Here is a 17,880-nt window from a genome sequence, read left to right as displayed (position 1 = left end):
GAAATCAAGTTAAACTGTGTAATAAGAGACTGGATTTTCATGAACTTAATCTGGTCTGGTGAGGTAATGGAATAGAAAATAGCATCTGTCATCATGCATTACTGGAGTCAGTATTTGGTTTCCTTCTTTAATAAAAATAGCTGTATGACTATGAAAAGTTTATTTAACTGTGAAATAGATCTACATATATTTCAAGACACTAATGTCCTAATTAAATGCATTCATGTATACTTGAGAAATCTGTGCTGAAATATTGTGCTGAAATATTAACGTGTTGTGTGTTTTATATAATGTGAAAACAAAATGCATAAGTGTTACACCTGCATGACAGATTACTCTTCTGTCATCACAGAGCAGTGGTCTTAATCTTTGCCAAGACAATAAATCATTTCAGGACAGACATTAAGTTTAGAGCACCATAATTCTGAATGTGAAAAGAATGTAGTTAGCATGCATGAGGTCAGTGTATATGCAAATAGAATAATTTACCACTATTAAAGTTATTCAACATGACGATACATTTTAAATATGTCTGGTTTAAGCAGATTACCCTTGTTTTGCATGAGTGGCAATATGAAATAAATACACATGTAGGTATATTAAATAGGCATCCATTTGTCTGCACATATTCACAAAGACAAACAGCACAAACTTAAAAATTTGTCTGGCTATTAGAAATTTGATTATTTAAAAAAAAACTGCTTAAATTGAGTAATTTAAGTGGCTTGCATAACTGGATTTGTTAGCAAGAACAGATAAAAAGAATGGATAAAAAGTAAAAGTATAAGCTCTGCATGTCAATTCTAAAATGAACTGGAATCTACTAGAATAGCATAAATATAATTTCCATATAATGTAAAATATAATTTCCATAATATAATTTCCATAGTTTCAGTATGGGTTAGACTTCCTCATTTTGTAATAGTCTAATAAAGTAATTTTTAATAGGCAAAGGACTAGGATGGATCATGCAGCACTTGTCCCATTGAATGCACAAGGTGGTGGTATTCTGTAAAAATGGGAATTTGGTTCCGTCATCATACAGGCTATGTTTACCTGAAACACGAGTGAAATGCTAAAGATGTTTTAATGATACGCAGGAAGGTAAATTGACCTGTTAAGAGTTCAGCCAAGTCTCAGCCAGGACACTTTCTCTCTGCCCGAAACTCTCCAGCAAAAGCTCTATTCACTCTCCAAATCACTTACAGATAAAATCAGAAGTCAAATAACAGCAGCAGATAATGGACGGTTTGAATCTCACGTTAAAATTGTAATAACACAAGAAAAAACATCAGTCTACACTAATCTTTTACTCAGATAAAGTTTAAACAAATGTGCAGGTTGGATAAAAGTTCAGCTTTCTTAGCAGTTTGTTTGTGATATGATGGTGCAATTGCATTCTCTACAATGGGCTCACGCTCATTCCTGTGGTATCTTGCTGATTAAAAAGCACAGTCGCGTCATCTGATTTAAATCACAAAATCTTATTTGAATGTTTAAAATTTAATATTTAAAAATAATAGGTAATTTACAAATATAACCGTGATAGGCAGAGCAGCAAAATGACCTCATACAGATAAACTAAAATGTCTTCCTATTCATGGGAAAATATGGTATTATACGGTTAAATAACAATGTCATACTGTTGCTGGTCAACATGCAATGAAGTGATCAAGTTCTCCCATAATGCACTGCAAAAAAGTAACAGTTACTAGTGTAACCCTTGTTCCCTGGCAGAGGGAACTGAGACGTTGTGTCAAAACCAATACTAGGGGTTGCACTTGGGACTCTGAAACACCTCTGATACTTCAAAATAGGCCAATGTAAATTGGTGAGTGAAACTTGCATGCCACTTGCATCCACTCATTCAGGTTTGTGCTGAGGAGCAGTTGAGAGTTGCACAGACTAGTCGACTTTAATGCACTGCCATGACCCTTTAAGCTTGACGTCAACTAGTCGCTGACCATGAACTATAAAGGGCACAACAGGATAAGAAATCAGTTAAAAACAGTTAAAATGACAAATATATGTACATGTATACTCCGAGAGCACTTCTCAAGATATGTTTGATTCTACCATCTGGATGCTCAAAATTGACCGGGTGAATGCACTATTTAAACCGCTTATTGTACATGTAAGTTATTCGCCCTTCTGCACTGATGCTTTGTAACTCACACACGTACAGACAGTAGCTCACACATCACATGCAGATCACATGCAAAGACGCTGCCAGGTAGAATTAATTCACAAAGGCAATTGCTATCTCACTAATGCATATAAATGTAAACTTTGCTGTGCTACTTTATCTGTATCTGATTTAGAACGAGCAGAAATCTGTGAAAAATATGAAAAACGACCTAAAGACAAAAGAACTGATAAAAATAGGCACTTATGTAGGATCAATAGCCTTGTGGGCAGCGCTGTGTCATATGCCAAAGCTGTGCACAAGGCAACCTGCGTTCGAGTCTCAGCTTTGTGTCAAATCCGACACTAGGGGTTCCTATTTTTATTTTTATTTTTTATTTTTAACCAGAAAAGTCCCGTTGAGATCCAGTATCTCTTCTGCCAGGGAGTCCTGGTCAAGATGGCCAGCGAAAACAAAACAACATAAAACCACATAATAAACAAACACAAAACACCAAAATCGAATAAATCTATAAATCAAAATCTAATAAACTATGCAAATCATACGCAGATAATTAAAACACTGAAATTGTTTATAAAAACAAACTTTAAAATATTTTTAAACAGATCAAGAGATGGTACTTATTCCATGTGTACCCTGAAGCTCATTCCATGCATGTGGAGCATAATTGGAAAAGGCAGATCTACCTGGCTCTGTGTGGAAAATTTACGTCTTAAGTAATAAAAAATTCTGTTGATCTGGTATTATATACACTAGTACAATATGTCAACAAACTAGATATATACTGTGGTTACTTTTCCAGAAACGCTTTTAAAATGAAAATTAGAATATTGTTTTTCCTCCTTAATAAAAGTGAAGTCCATTGTGTCATTTCAATGATGTGTACGGACACTTGCACCAGTTACAAATTATAAAGCAGTGTGATATTGTCACAGTTCACCCTAGTCACCATCCTCTTCACTACACTTCCAAGCATCCATCCTGGTTCCCACCAGCGATCTCCCATGATCTCCCAGTCTCCAGCACCTTCCTCAATCACCCTTTGGACTCCACTACCCTGCTCACCTCATCACATCCTTTGTATTCAATAAATATCACCATTCACCATCATTCTTCCTCTCCTGTGTCTCCATGTACTCTAACAGATAGACTGCATCCAGTTTTCCAAAAGTGCAAAATATTCAAAGGTGCATGCAAATATATTACATCACCATAGTCCAATACTGACAAAAAGGTACTTTGTACTAATTATTTTCGAACAGTAAAGAAAACACATTGTTTAAGTGAAAATAAAAACCTAACCTTTGTCTGAGTTTTTTTCAAAAGGCTATCATTATGCATACCAAAAGTCAACTTATCCTCAAGCCAGATACCAAGATATTTATAAGAGGAATCCTCTACAGATGGAGCCATAGTATAGATGATAGTATCATCTGCATAAAAGTGTACATTTGCTTGCTCTAGTCCTACACCAAGTAAATAAAATATACCAAATATAATTGGTCCCAAAATAGATCCTTGAGGAACATCTTCCTTTACTATTAGAGGAGTATATAATTATCTACTGACACACACTGAGTTCTTCCAGTCAAATAGTTTAGCCCAATGTAGCCCAGTGTAGCCCAGCCCGCAACTCTACAGATGTCTGCCAATGACGCACCGTTCGCCAGAGATGAAGAGGCTGCAATGCCTTTGGTTGAGTGAGCTCTGAGCTCCAAGGGACAAGGTATGCCTTGGACTTGGTAAGTCAGACGAATGGCGTCCACTCTCTAGTAAGGTATTCTTTGTTTGGAGACAGCCTTCTACTTCTGCTGACCTCAGAAACAGACAAAGAGCTGATCAGATCTTCTGAAGCTCTGTATGCAGTCCAGGTATATGTGCAAAGTGTGCACTGGGCACAACAGAGACAGGACTTGGTCTCCCTCGTCACGAGGGAGCACATCCAGATTCACCACTTGGTCCCTGAATGGAGTAGTGGGAACTTTGTTAGCTTTTTTAGCTGGGCCTGTGTCTCTAGGCCAAACTCTAGGCACGAATCGCTAATGAAGAGGGCTTGCAGGTCCCCCACCCTCTTGACGAAGGTGAGCGCGGTCAGGAGGGCCATCTTCATGGAGAGGGCATTGAGCTCGACTGACTCCAAGGGCTAAAACAGATCTCTCTGTAAGGCCTGTAAAACAAAGGGAGATCCCAAGAGGGAATGAGGTGCAGTCTTGGAGGATTCAATTGCAGCCATGTACACCTTGAGGGTAGAAGCAGACAGCCGCTTCTCTAGGCCTTCTTGGAGGAAGGAAAGCACTGACCCGACTGTGCACCTTCGTGGATCCTCCCCCTGATAGGAACACCACATTGCGTAAAGGCGCCACTTCAAGGCATATAGCTGCCGGGTAGAAGTGATAATGTCTACCGTGGCTCCTCGTACCGTCTAGGGACCAGACATGGATGTTTCAGAGGTCTGGGCACGGGTGCCAGATTGTGCCTACCCTTGAGAAAGAAGGTCCTACCTCAGGTCGATTCACCAGGCAGGGGCTGATGCCATCAGCATGAGCTCTGAGAGAAAAAAGTCTTGTTGGGCCAAAAGGGCCCTGGAGCCAGCTGTGCCCTAGTGCATCCGTGCCGAGGCGGGCCTCGAAGATTCCTGGAAAGCAGACAGATTTACCTGAGCCTTGGCAAATCGACTCCAAATCAGCTGGACCACTTGGAAGTGGAGTCTCCACCCTCCGCAAAGTATGATCTGTCGCGAGAGTGACTCCAGTGGAGGAGATGGTGGGCAGGTTGTGACATGAAATGGGAGCGGACACCACCCTGGAAGTTGATGTATGCCACCATCACAGTGTTGTCTGTCCAGAATCAACATATGCTTGCCCTGGACCAGAGGCTACAACCGCCTCAGGGCTAATAGCACAGCCAACATCAGTTGATGTGCCAGTGCAGACGAGGCCCCATCCAAAGTCCTGAGACTGCATGCTCGTTGCACACGGCGCCCCAGCCTGTATCGGAGGCATCAGTTCTGACAACAACACACCTGGACACTCGTTGTAGGGGAACATCTGCCCGTAGAAACGTCCATGCATCTAGAATCTGCACGAGAGACACCAATGGAACAACATCTGGGGTACCCATAGTGGGAGGCTTGTGGTGAGTTCCACCATATCAGAAGGCCCAGTGTCCCGAAGAAACTGTGGCATATGGTGTAGTGGCACACCTACATTGCTCCAGGGGCTCACAGTAAAGGGGGTTGGTGAAGATGGAGAAGGCGGGCTTCCCCGTGACTGGTCACACTTACCTGTCTCCTTGCACAGGCCCGTGGCTTCAGAATGCAGGAAGTCAAAGTGTTCACATCCACTGGGGTTCTAGTGCAGACACTTAATGTATGTCCGTCGCAATGTCGAGGGCCCTAAAGGTCTGGTGTCAGTAGATGACCCAGGGAGAGGAGAAACTACCCTTTGCTGACCATGAAAGAGTAGTCGGCCACCTAGCGTCCGGCAAAGAAAAATTAAGTCTTATCCCATCCCTTCAGCGGGAGTGAGGCCTATCCCGTTTTCAGGGGCCCTCTGCGACAAGCAGGCAGGGACTGGGGTCTCTGGGATCTGGTGGTCGATCTGCACCGAGGCAAGATGTGTCTGCTTCTTTTACTCCAGATAACTTTTTTTGCAAAACCACATTGAGAAATGGGGAAATCGAGAAAGTGTACTTTCCCCAAATGAGTCAGTTGCATTATATATATATATATATATATATATATATATAATATATAAAAAGACGCTCTCCGAGAGAAATTTGCTCTTTTTTCCGAGAAGAGAAAACTCTCTTCTTATTAGAGAAAATATTCTCTAATTGGAAATTTGTAACAAACTATGTAACGCGGTTTGAGTAACCAGAAAAGCGCTATACATATGTAACAAATTATTATTATTATTATTATTACTGTAATTGCATGAAAACAGCAGTTTGCTGTTAAATTTCCATGCAAATTTCCAGGATTTTTTTCAGTGTCAGTAAAATGGGAGACCCTAGTATTTGTATCGCTGTACACATATGTGTACTATGCATTTTAATATTACTAGTGTCACATTATGTTCTGTTTAGTGTTTTCATGGACTTTCAGTCATGTCTTTGTTCAGATTCACGCCACTCATCTGTCTCCTTGGTTACAGTCATTATTAGTTCATCCATGTCAGCTGCGTTCTATTAATTATCCTCATTTGTGTTTGCTTCATAAGTTCATCCCTCTCTGTTTGGTCTACGTTTAAGTTAAGTTAAGTGTGTACCCTGGTGCCTGTTTAGACTCATATTAAACCGTGTGTTGGAACTTTATTAAAGGAACTAGTTTTAGGTCAATTAATAATTGCTGACCGATCCTTAAGTTTAAGTCTTCTCTAATGTGAATGTATGTGGTATGAAAACCATCCATCTGAAAAAAAAAAAAAAGGAAAAAAGAATGACCCAGTTTGGGATATATATAGATAAAATAGGGTTACAGTGTTAATTTGATCCTGAAGCTAAGAAAGACGTTAGAAATCTTTCTCTATAATAGTCTGTTATCAAGCACATTGTAGATTCCCCTAATTAACGTAATCATCTTCTTTTTTTTTCTTCTTCTTTTTTTTATCTCTTGTGTTCATAAGTACAAATGTATCAGCTGTTAATAGATTTCAATATAGATTTATCAATGCACAAATGCTCTTCTTCCAGAGCAAATTCATTTAATCTTATTTTATTCTTATATTGTTTGTTAGTAGTTCCTGAAAATATGTTCATAATGTGTGTGCATTGGTATTTATGTTATTTTTAAAACATTTAAAATATGTAATTTGGCACCAAGTTCAAAGCCCTTTTTTGTGAATGCGATTTTTGAGAGATTCAAACATTGTAGTCCTAATATGTAGCCTGACTTCATTTCACACCAAACAGAAAGTGAAATAAAAATTCAAACTGTGACTGTATTTTTACAACCATCCACATGATGGCAATATAGATCTTAGAACCCATGATTTCACTAATTTTGCGTGGTGCGAAATAAACTGATGTTTCCAGAAACATTATAGCAGCTTACTATTGATCTGAGAATCAGACCCTCCAATGTAAGATAGTTAGCCTACATTATTATATATAATCATAATTAGAGATAGGCTATATGAAAACTGACTTTTTTCAAATGCACCATGAACCAAATTACTGTCCAATTTAAATAAATGCCTCGCTTATTGATCCTGCAGATTTTCGTTAGAGATGTTGTTCAGCTTCAGTGTAATGTGCAGCTAACTTCAGTGACTATGCACATAAACAATACAATAACAATATTAAAGATTATGTATGGAATTCTAAAGATTCATAATTAAAGGAACTGCAACCAAGCCAGTATGTTAAACTATTATACTGTTTGCGTTCTGCGTTGTCTTGTTAAAACATTAATTTGCTTTTTTGCTTGCACGTGCAGTTGCGGACAGAGCGCGTGGGAAAGGCGGGGCACGGCGGGCTGACGTCACACATTAGGGCGGGCCCACACTATGCAGCAGCGCAAGGAAGAGCAAGAGGCAGCGCGCTGAACTTGGCAACTGAGATTCGCTTGCATCAAAAACTCTTCTGATTGCAATATGGATTGACAAAGCGCCTACTGAGATGTAAGTACATTTGATATGTAAAACATTCCGAAGAGTCAGCTTCGAGGCTCTTTTTTGATTACACCGCCAGAGAAATGGCCATAAAGTATCTGTGTTGTTTGTATGCTCTGTAGTGCGCAAGGATGCGAACTGGAGATAAGTTACATTTGTAAGCTGTTTATATGATTTGGCTACGATGCCATTTTATAATCGCTTCCATATTTGTGAGATTGGGGTTCGGTATTGTATGTAAACATAACCACCAGACTCTGCCTACCAAATTGAAAGCTATAGCCTACTGAAACACTGAAATGTCTTTCATTGGCAGAGGAAGGTGAAAGTATGCATTCGGTGTGACCTGAAGAGCCAGTGTTCGCGTCTCTTTCGTTTGTATTGAACTATGCAAGTGAAACAGGGCCAGTCAGCTGTTCATGATTTCCCCAAATCCTAGTGAATCTATAATTGCCTTGTAAACTTGTAAACATCCCCAATACATTTCATTATTAATTAGATGTTTAATGTCTTAACCTTTCAAGACACGAATTATTTTCCAAGAAAATATATTAAATATGACCACATACTTTATCTCTTAATTCAAGCTTAAATGATCATATTAAAAAAGTTAGATTTTTATAATATACATGGGTAATGTTTTAAGTAAACTTTAAATAAATACAAAACCATCATAGATTCATATTGCTTACAACAAATCAGGTGATTTTGTAAAGAAAGTTACATTAAACAATATTATTAATTTGATAGATTTCAATATTTTTATGAATATTATTGTTAGTGTAAGATGATCATTAAAAACTTTATAGTGATCAAAGAAAAAATGACTTGTCCAAGAGTGTCCCTTGTTCAAGTGTACAGTGATATTGACAATTAAATCAAACTCTGCAGGGATTCAAACCTGCTACATTTAGGTGACCAACTAAGTTCCAATACCTAAAACTTGGCATTTTAATTCCAATGAGAAATGTCGATGCAATGCATGTAATGTAAAAAATAACTGGTCTTTTTAATCAAAACACTAAATATAAATTTTAGATATTAAACCAAGTCCACATAATAATAGGCCCACAATGGCTGGTCAGTTTTTGTCTGATACCCACACATTCCTTCCTTAAACAAAGTCAGACCTAATAGGGTTTCACTGGTTTATTCCTGATTGGAGTTGATATTTCATGAAGCTGGCAGGCTGTTGCATAAGCACGGTTCAAATGCAGTGTGCTTGGTTTCACTCAGCTGAGAGGAAAACATGGGCCATGTGCTGGCACCACACAGCAGCTTGCGTTAAGTGTGGTTACATTAAGACTTCATCAGGACTGTACAGGTCAGGCCTTTAAGAGCAAAATTGTAAATGATGGATTTCTTTGTTGTATGGTCTTATTTTTCGTTACTAGGGGTGTAACCAATCGTAGTTGATCTATGATCCGTACGGACCAGGGCCCGTGGTTTGTAACGCATATGATTTGCAGATTAATTGTAAAGTGTAACCATCGTAGAGTGAAAGTTTATCGTTTGCACGTGTTTTGTCTTGCCAATGTACACATCCAAGCAATTTTAAACCATTGAAGCGCAAGAAGAGGCGATAGAGAACTCGGTATTTGCGCACTGTTATCTGTGCACATTATAAATGCCTGCTGCTGTCTATGTCATTGATGTTAATCAAACAACCGTGAACACTATAGTGTTGTTTAATGTTACATTTAATTATAAATGTTTTATACCTGAGTACTACTGTTAGAACTTACTTAATTTGTAACTTTGTTCTATTGTATTTAGCCTATATATGCTTGAATTTTGTGTATTTTTTACTGACTGTTCACTTGTCTTTAATAATGAGTAAGAAATGGAAAGCAAAGTTACATTGCACCAATGATCCGATCCGATAATTATCTTCTTTTTTTGATGATCCGAACAATGGTCCGATCCGTGACTCAAAAACCGTAATTTGGTCCAAACCGTGAGTTTTGTGATCCATTGTACCGCTCAACGCAAAACTTCCACATAAATAAATGAGACAAAGAAAGATGTGTTTGTAAAGGCTCGTTCTGTTGTGTTTAAGATGGTCGATAAAAATGATCTCTTCACCCTCATTATCATGAAGCTCTGCTGAGATCAGTATTTCGGCCTCATGTCACAGTGTGTTATGTTACAGTCAGTTATGTCTGTGCGTCAGATATAACACATTCTTCTGGCAGTGTGTGAGCTGTTTGATTATTCCCCTTCACCACCTGAAAAAGCACCTTCACAATTAGATTTAGTGCCTGAGGTTTTAAATCACAGAGACATGTTTTTCTCTTATAGATTAGCAGTGTTCTCAAGAGATTCTGTAGCCCTGTGCCAGGTTTTCAGAGCATTTATTTTTCCTCCTGTATGGCTTCCAGAGACCATTAGGCCCAGACTGGGAAGCACTTTGTAACTTCATAAATCATAAAAAAAAAGATAAAGTGTCTGTTCTAGTAAAGAGACTGATCACCTTCATTTCGATGAAAGAGGTTTTTTTTTTTTTACTTATGAAACTGGTAACATTTTATTCTATGTTTCTTTTGCATTTTGAACAGCAAGGAACTCCTGCTGAGCTGAGATGCATGCTGGGATACATGCTGTGGTTCACATAAAATCAAATTAGGATCTGTCTCAGTCTTTTATCTATAATGACTCAGCTTCTTCAACTCTGCCTGGAGGCTGGGAGCAGATCAGAACCGATCTGTGGAGCATTTGTTGTTGAACTTGTACCGTGGTGCTTCCCAAGACTTGCCCGCTAGTTATGCAATGCAGGCCTGCATTATTGATATTTCCTTGGATATAAGACATTGTGGAGCTAAAAGGTCTGTCTGCTTCTATTTCTGCCCTGGAAAGGCACTCATATGGTTGTAAACGTGATTGTGTGGAAAGGTAGGGTTATATGTTGAGGCAAGGATGTTATGTAATTTTGGTCCTGATGCAGACCATTTCCATGAAACATTCCTTCTCCAGCCATGTGGATAATGGTGTCTTGAATGCATTCTGGGATGAATAATAAATGTATAAATGCTACCAGAAGCAGCTGCTCTGTTTTTAATGACCAGTTCTGGGTAGATTACTTACAAATTGTAGGCCGTTACTGATTCCAAATTACATGACATAAAAATGTAGTTAGTTTCGTAATCCGTTACATTGCACATTTTAGGTAATATAATCCAAATACTTTTTGATTACTTTTAGATTACTTTGACCTAACTCATTTATCACATTTAATTGATTAAGGTAATATTGTACCATATTGATATAAAAATACAAAGAGAATGAAAATATATCAGCATGAAGTGTATTAAACTTTAGATTCCTTCAGGGTTTCCCAAACTGGGGTCTGTGAAGAAACTACAGGGGGTTTGTGAGTCTAATGAAAAGCTAATAATGAAATAAATCATAACATTTTTCAACTAAAATATTTTAAAATAATAAAAATGATAGGCCTAATAAAAAGTGTGAAAGACAAAAGCCTTTCAAAACACATAGCAATGCATAGTTAAATGACTTGTTGAGTGATAATTCAAAATAATAATTAACGTGTTCATCAGAAGTTACGCAATGTTGAGAAAACGCTAAAAGTGAAAGAATTTCTGTAAGTCTGGTGATCAAATGCTTTGGCCTCTCAATTTAGATGACTTTCTGAATGTATAGCCTATAAGTAATGTGCTTTTTTTAGAACGGAAAATTTAAAACGTATAGATATATATCTATATACTGTATAATTATGGTGGTCAGACTCCTAGGGGGGTGTTTACATAAGTCCTGTTCTTGCATTTGAAAGCAGCTAGATAGAGCGCAATGAAATAGAACAGAATACAGTAAAAATGGAATGACTTTAACGTGGATATTTTAATTTATTGTGTGTGTGTGTAATCAATAAACACGCAATTGTATATAAATTACTTACATATAATGTATTGCTTCTATCTATGAGAATTAGCAAGAAAGCTAATAGTAATTCCTTATTACACATTTCTTTTGGACAAGGAAAATTAAGGGCTTGATTGAATTCCTAGTGTTTTCCTAGACAGTTTAGGGACAGTTGCCCTTAATGTTTCTACTCTAGAGATTTTGTTTTTGTTTTAATACATTATAAACAGCACAGAGTTTGTTCATCAAAAATATATAAAGGGGCTAATACAGTAATGTTTGCTTGCTCCATTTGATGCCAGAATTGAAAAAAAAAATGGCACCCAGCAATCTCTACATTTAGATGCACTTCTGTGAAATAGGAGCTCAGTACCCGACAAAGCACATGTGTATTGGTGCACAGCTACATCATTTCCTGCTGACCTTCAGAGTTGTCCTCTTTGTTAGTCATAGAGAAGCATGCTGAACGAGTGTTTTAGATTCAGGGATTGGTAACAAGATTTGAGTGCATCTTTTCTGTTTTATCATTAGAGAGTAGGCCATTTGTTCAGGTCTAATTAAATATTTGTAGTCCCATGTGCTTTTTTGGCATTCAGTATTAAGTCATTTCATCATAGCCTAGAATAGAGAACGTGAGTATCCTAGTTCAGTACCTTGATTAATCTTAATCTACAGTACTTCCTCAAAGTCATGTTTTTGCTGCAAGTGACAAACCACTTCCCTTAAGACCTGCAAAACAACCTGCTCCAGCTGCACTTACACAATTATATTTCCACTCACCGTTTCTTGTTTGCTCATTTCTTGGTAAACACTTCTTCACCTAATTGAGCTTTTATTATTGGCTTTAAACATCTCATGTTCTGTGACACTTAAGCAGTTTCGTAGAGAGATTGAGATGGTAGACATTTATGGCTGCAACTTCTTTAACTTGACGATTTACTGAAAGTAGTTCAAATTTGTTAAATGAAAATATTAATGAGACCATCAGACAACAGCTGCAAAATGTTTTTGTTACATATAGGTAAAGAGTGGGGAATTTCCTTGAGCATTCCCTGTGATTTTTCCCGGTGCATTCCTAACCTAAAAGGTACACATTCCTTTTCTTTTCTTTTCTTTTCTTTTCTTTTCTTTTCTTTTCTTTTCTTTTCTTTTCTTTTCTTTTCTTTTCTTTTCTTTTCTTTTCTTTTCTTTTCTTTTTCTTTTCTTAAACTCAGTATTTACTCATTAACTATAAAACAGTGTTATTTAAGTATTATTTATACAGTATTCTATTATAATATTTAGTAATATTTTGAATTGGCTATTTATTTCTATATATTCAGATTTCACTTTAATTGTATAGTGTAAGTTTTAGCAATTTTGGCTTTTTTCATTTTGAAAACTTTTTAATATTTCTATTTAGTTATTTCTGTTTTATATAATTAGCATTCAAAAACTGAGTTGTATTCAAACATTTCAATTTCACTTGTTGTTTGAAGTATAAACATTTAAACAGTGGCTGTCATAACTTGTTTTCATGACAGATTTATTTAAACATACATTATAAAAAAAATCATAAAATTAGGGTGGGACAAAATATCGAAAGGGCAATATATCGTTGTCCTTCTTTCGATACGAGAATCGATACGCTGGCGCCAAATATCGCTATATTAATTAATAAAACAAGACGCTCTAAATAGATTTAGCTGCTCCCAGCATTGATACTTTGTGGCTCCTCGAGGCGGCGTTCAACACATGAATGAGGGAAATGTGAACACAAGTTAACTAGCCTAAAGAGTTTTTTAACGGGATGGCGAACAGCAGAGTGAGTAAAATAATAGATGCCCCAGCCACGTCTGGACCCACTTCAGCTTTTATACCATTGATGGGACAAACAATATCATCAAAGAGTACACGATATGTGACCCTGGATCACAAAACCAGTCACAAGTAGCACGGGTATATTTGTGGCAATAGCCAACAATTGTATGGGTCAAAATTATCGATTTTTCTTTTATGCCAAAAATCATTAGGATATTAAGTAAAGATCATGTTCTATGAAGATACTTAGTAAATTTCCTACCGTAAATATATAAAACATTTATTTTTGTGAGTGAATGCAGCACAATCACAAACATAAATGGACAACTTTAAAGGCGATTTTCTCAATGTTTCGAATTTTTTTTTTTTTTTCAGATTCCAGATTTTCAAATAGTTGTATCTCAGTCAAATATTGTCCTATCCTACCATACATCAATGGAAAGTTTATTTATTCAACTTTCAGGTGATGCATGAATCTCAATTTCAGAAAATTGACCCATGTGACTGGTTTTGTGGTCCAGGGTCACATATACAACTCAACTCAACTCAACCATTAGAATGGACCAAAGTGCTGTCCATGAGTAGTAAATAACTCTAAAATACATAGAAACATAAAATTACATTAAAACATGACATCAAGAGAATCAAACAACAAATCACTCACAGTTCTCAGACCTAATCAAACGCCAAAAGCTTGATGAAATAAATAAGTCTTCAATTCCTTTTAAAAAATATCCATGCCTGACGAGGATTTTAAAGATAATGGCAACACATTCCAAAGTGCAGGAGCCGCAACAGAAAAAGCGCAATCTCCACTACGCCTCAAGCGAGACCGTGGGACGGTTAGAAGCATGTTCTGAGAGGAGCGAATGCCAAGAACTACCTGGTAAAAGTAAAGTGCACTGGTAATACCACGAACATGCAAAGCCACTTTGCAATGCCATCACCCTGATCACATTTAAAATGTTTAATTTACTTAAAATGTTCAATTTAATTTATACAGACTTAACTTTTTGTGCTGTTTTCTAACAGTTTGGACTAGATTAAAGAGAAAACCTGCACTTGGGTTAGAAAGGGTTAGTCCACCCAAAAATGAAAATTCTTTCTGTCAGTTATTACTCACCCTCATGTTGTTCCAACCCCGTAAGACGTTCGTTCATCTTCGGAACACAAATTAAGATATTTTTTTGAAGAAATCTGAGAGCTGGCTCAGTCCTTCATAGGCTTCTAGATAATTTCATTCTGCCGGCCCAGAAAAGTTAGTAAAGACATCGTTAAAATAGTCCAAGTGACTACAGTGATGTATCATTATAAGATTGTCTAGCAATATATTGATTATCACAGAATAGCTGTATCGTGATATTGTCGTGTATCGTATTGTGAGGTACCCTGTGATTCCCACCCCTATCATAAATTAAGTAAAAACTATAATGAATTATATAGTGCATATATTTAGCAAAATGTTCCTCTCTAGAGTTATTTTTTTAAGTACCATGCTATAGCTCCTGAGGTAAATGCAATGTTACATGACATATTGTTTTACAAAATGTTTGACGTCTTTCCATGGTTGAAACACTGATTGAGCAATAAGTTTTCATCAAGTTTTACTCCATCTTTCACCATACTTCTGATGTTTTTCATTTTCATTGAGTGCTCTATAAATAGTAGTATTGTTGAAGGGATGATTGGTTCATGTGTGCTCCTCGCTGCTTAAACTTTTTAGGCAGACACCGACAGAAATCTGTCATGCCACATTAGAAAGCATCAAAACAACATTTATTGTTTTATTGTGTTTAAAATTTAATTGAATTAAAAAGCGGAAACATTTTTATACATCAGAGGTGCTACTGAGAGTCAACCCAGCCCTAAATGCAACATTCCTAAATTTTGTTTGGTTTTATTTTTATTCCATTTTATATTGTTCCATTTAATATATTATTTTATTTTATTTCAGCTATATTTAAAAAATAACAAATGATTTTTATTAGTTTTAGATTAACAAATTATATTATTATTATTAACTATAAATATGCTAATTCATTAATTAATTACACATTATTTACACTACATTTTTAAATCTGCTGACTGTCAGTCGCCTGGGGTTATTTATTTGTTGGCTAAGGTTGTTATCGTAACAAAACCAAAACCTTTATAGAGGCATGGGTTCCGTAAAACTGTAAAAAAGCCTGTTATACATGAAAAAAGAATAATGATTATGCTTTATATTTGTGTTTATGAGCTCATGCTGGGGGAAAGATGGCTGTTGCTCATTTTCATCTCAAAGAGTAACATCTGTGGTTGTCCTCTAAAGAAATTATGCAAGCTCCAAGTGGATGAACAGACCACCTAAAAGGATGGGCAGTTTTTTTTGTTCTTGAGCACAAAAACACATACACGCTCGACGCTCACACAAGGGCTCTCTCTCTCCCCCTCTCTTTCTCCCTATTTATCTCTCCATCACACATAATTCTTAGTGCAGTGCTAGCTGCTCCAGCTCATAGATCAGTGTCTCCCTAATGCTAGTGAGGCCATCTGGAGATTTTACATAGGCTACTTGAAGTTTCTCAGGACGTCCCTCTGACAGCAAACATTAGGAGAGGACTATTATTACCCCTATAAACTTACTGTCCTCCCGTGTTTTTATTTTATCTTCCTCCAGTACCACAGTTTAACACACTGGTTTACTTTGACACTGCATTTAAAAGCTTGAGGCAAATGAAATGCCTTGAATAACAGCTTTAAGCTTAAACCTTTTTTTATGCACATGTAATAGTTATGACACCAGAACTCAATTCTAGAGGAGTCTAAGGGAGTTTACACTTGTAGTTCGGTACTCTAGGTTGTTTTGTTCCGGACCAAAAAAGAAAATGATACATTTAGTCCTGGTTCACTTAGCGTTCACACTGTAATTTTTAACACTGAACCTAAAGATACAAAAAAAAGTATTTTTTGACATATTTTGCGACGTAACTTGTCAAACATCCCAAACAATGATGCGTGCTGGGTCAAATGCGCTCGTACATGTGCAATGTGCGTACATATGATTGTGTCAGGTATCCCTCCATCACACGAACAAAAGAAGATCTGCTGCGAGGAGACGCGGTTCTGATGCCTGTACCGAACTGTGATAGGCAAAATTGTGGCTATGACAAGAAAAAACAGGTATGTTTGAGCATCCTGTCCTATTAACATGTCTTGTTCGTGGTTCGTTTACAAGTCTTTGGTTCGTGTAGCGTTCAAATTTCATTCGGACCGCACCAGAGATCATTTGGAAGTGGACCGAGACCCATCTTTTTAGGGGTCTTGGTCCACTTGTTTGGGGTTCGGATGGCGACGTTCACACTTATTCAAATAAACAGCAGTAACAGAGCAATCGCACCAGTGTTCGATTTAATCTAACCAAACATGCCAAGTGGGAACAAACCCAAAGATCGAGCAGTGATTTGATGGAAAAGAGGAAGTCTGCTGGACTTTGAGTTAGTAAACCATGCAAGATAGTGATTGTGCTTGTTTAGCATTGTATCCTGTTGCATAATCATTTACACACCAAAAACAATTAAATGACTAAGCCTTTGTGCCCTGGTTCTAAATATACTACCCACATTTACAGGGCCGGCTCTAGCCCTTTGGTTGCCCTAGGCAAGATTGAGTTTTTGCGCCCCCCCCCCCCCCCCCCCCCCCCCCCCCCCACAAAAAAATGCTACAAAGAATGTTCATTGATGAACAAACAAAAATGCTCTAATAGTCACTCCAACACTTCAACAAGCAAATTATGACTTGAAGAATCACCTGTAAATTGTTTATACACAAATTCTACAAAGAATGATCAAGGATATTTACCAAATTGGATTAATTTAAGCAAATTATGACCATTAAACTGGTTTAACTATACCTTCTACAAACAAATGTGCTATTATGGATAATGTATGTACCACTACAAAATTTAAATATTTAAGTTCTTTTAGTTCTATCTCAAATAATAAAATATTATCAGTTGTTTCTGCCATTTCTATTCACCTTCAAAGTAACTATAGCTAGCAAACTATAGCTTAGTGACAGCAAACGTCCAATATTAGGTGATGTAGGCTACAATACTAAGTAAATTTATTTCATTGGACACCTTAATAGCTAAGATGAGAAGACTTACTCTATACTGAGCTTTATTTTTTATCTTCTTCCTTTCTCCGTTTTCGTCCCTGTGCACCAGAGGTTTAGACCGCTTCATTTTCGATCAACGCGCCAGCAGCTGAGCACTTCCCTAACGTAACGTAACGCAACCCTCCCGCCCCCCGCCAATCCAGAAATGGTCGACAAAAATCATAAATTCAGTCTAATAATCAGGTTGACAAGTAATTAAACGTGTGGTTGAGGGGGCGCCCTTTGCCCTTTGATCATGTTTAATAAACATGTTTTATTTCGCGTTTCGTTCTAATTTTATGATTA

At 37.2% G+C, this 17,880-nt stretch overlaps 1 protein-coding gene across 14 annotated transcripts in view; it reads left to right on the top strand.

The window, feature by feature from the left end:
• The first annotated feature begins 7,596 nt into the window (after positions 1–7,596).
• inpp4ab (inositol polyphosphate-4-phosphatase type I Ab) overlaps positions 7,597–17,880 on the top strand; it is a 52,095-nt gene continuing 41,811 nt past the window's right edge. For 12 of the 14 annotated variants that reach the window (XM_084425753.1, XM_084425755.1, XM_084425751.1 and 9 more), the window contains exon 1: positions 7,631–7,767. The gene's annotated coding sequence lies outside the window, so the exon portion shown is untranslated. Of the gene's footprint in view, positions 7,768–17,880 lie in introns of all 14 variants that reach the window. The other 2 variants (XM_084425761.1, XM_084425757.1) reach the window with 1 other exon arrangement.

The sequence above is a fragment of the Rutilus rutilus genome, assembly GCF_951802725.1.
Source record: "Rutilus rutilus genome assembly, chromosome: 12".
In the NCBI taxonomy this organism is placed as follows: Eukaryota; Metazoa; Chordata; class Actinopteri; order Cypriniformes; family Leuciscidae; genus Rutilus; species Rutilus rutilus.
This window is presented reverse-complemented; position numbering and strand designations above follow the sequence as displayed.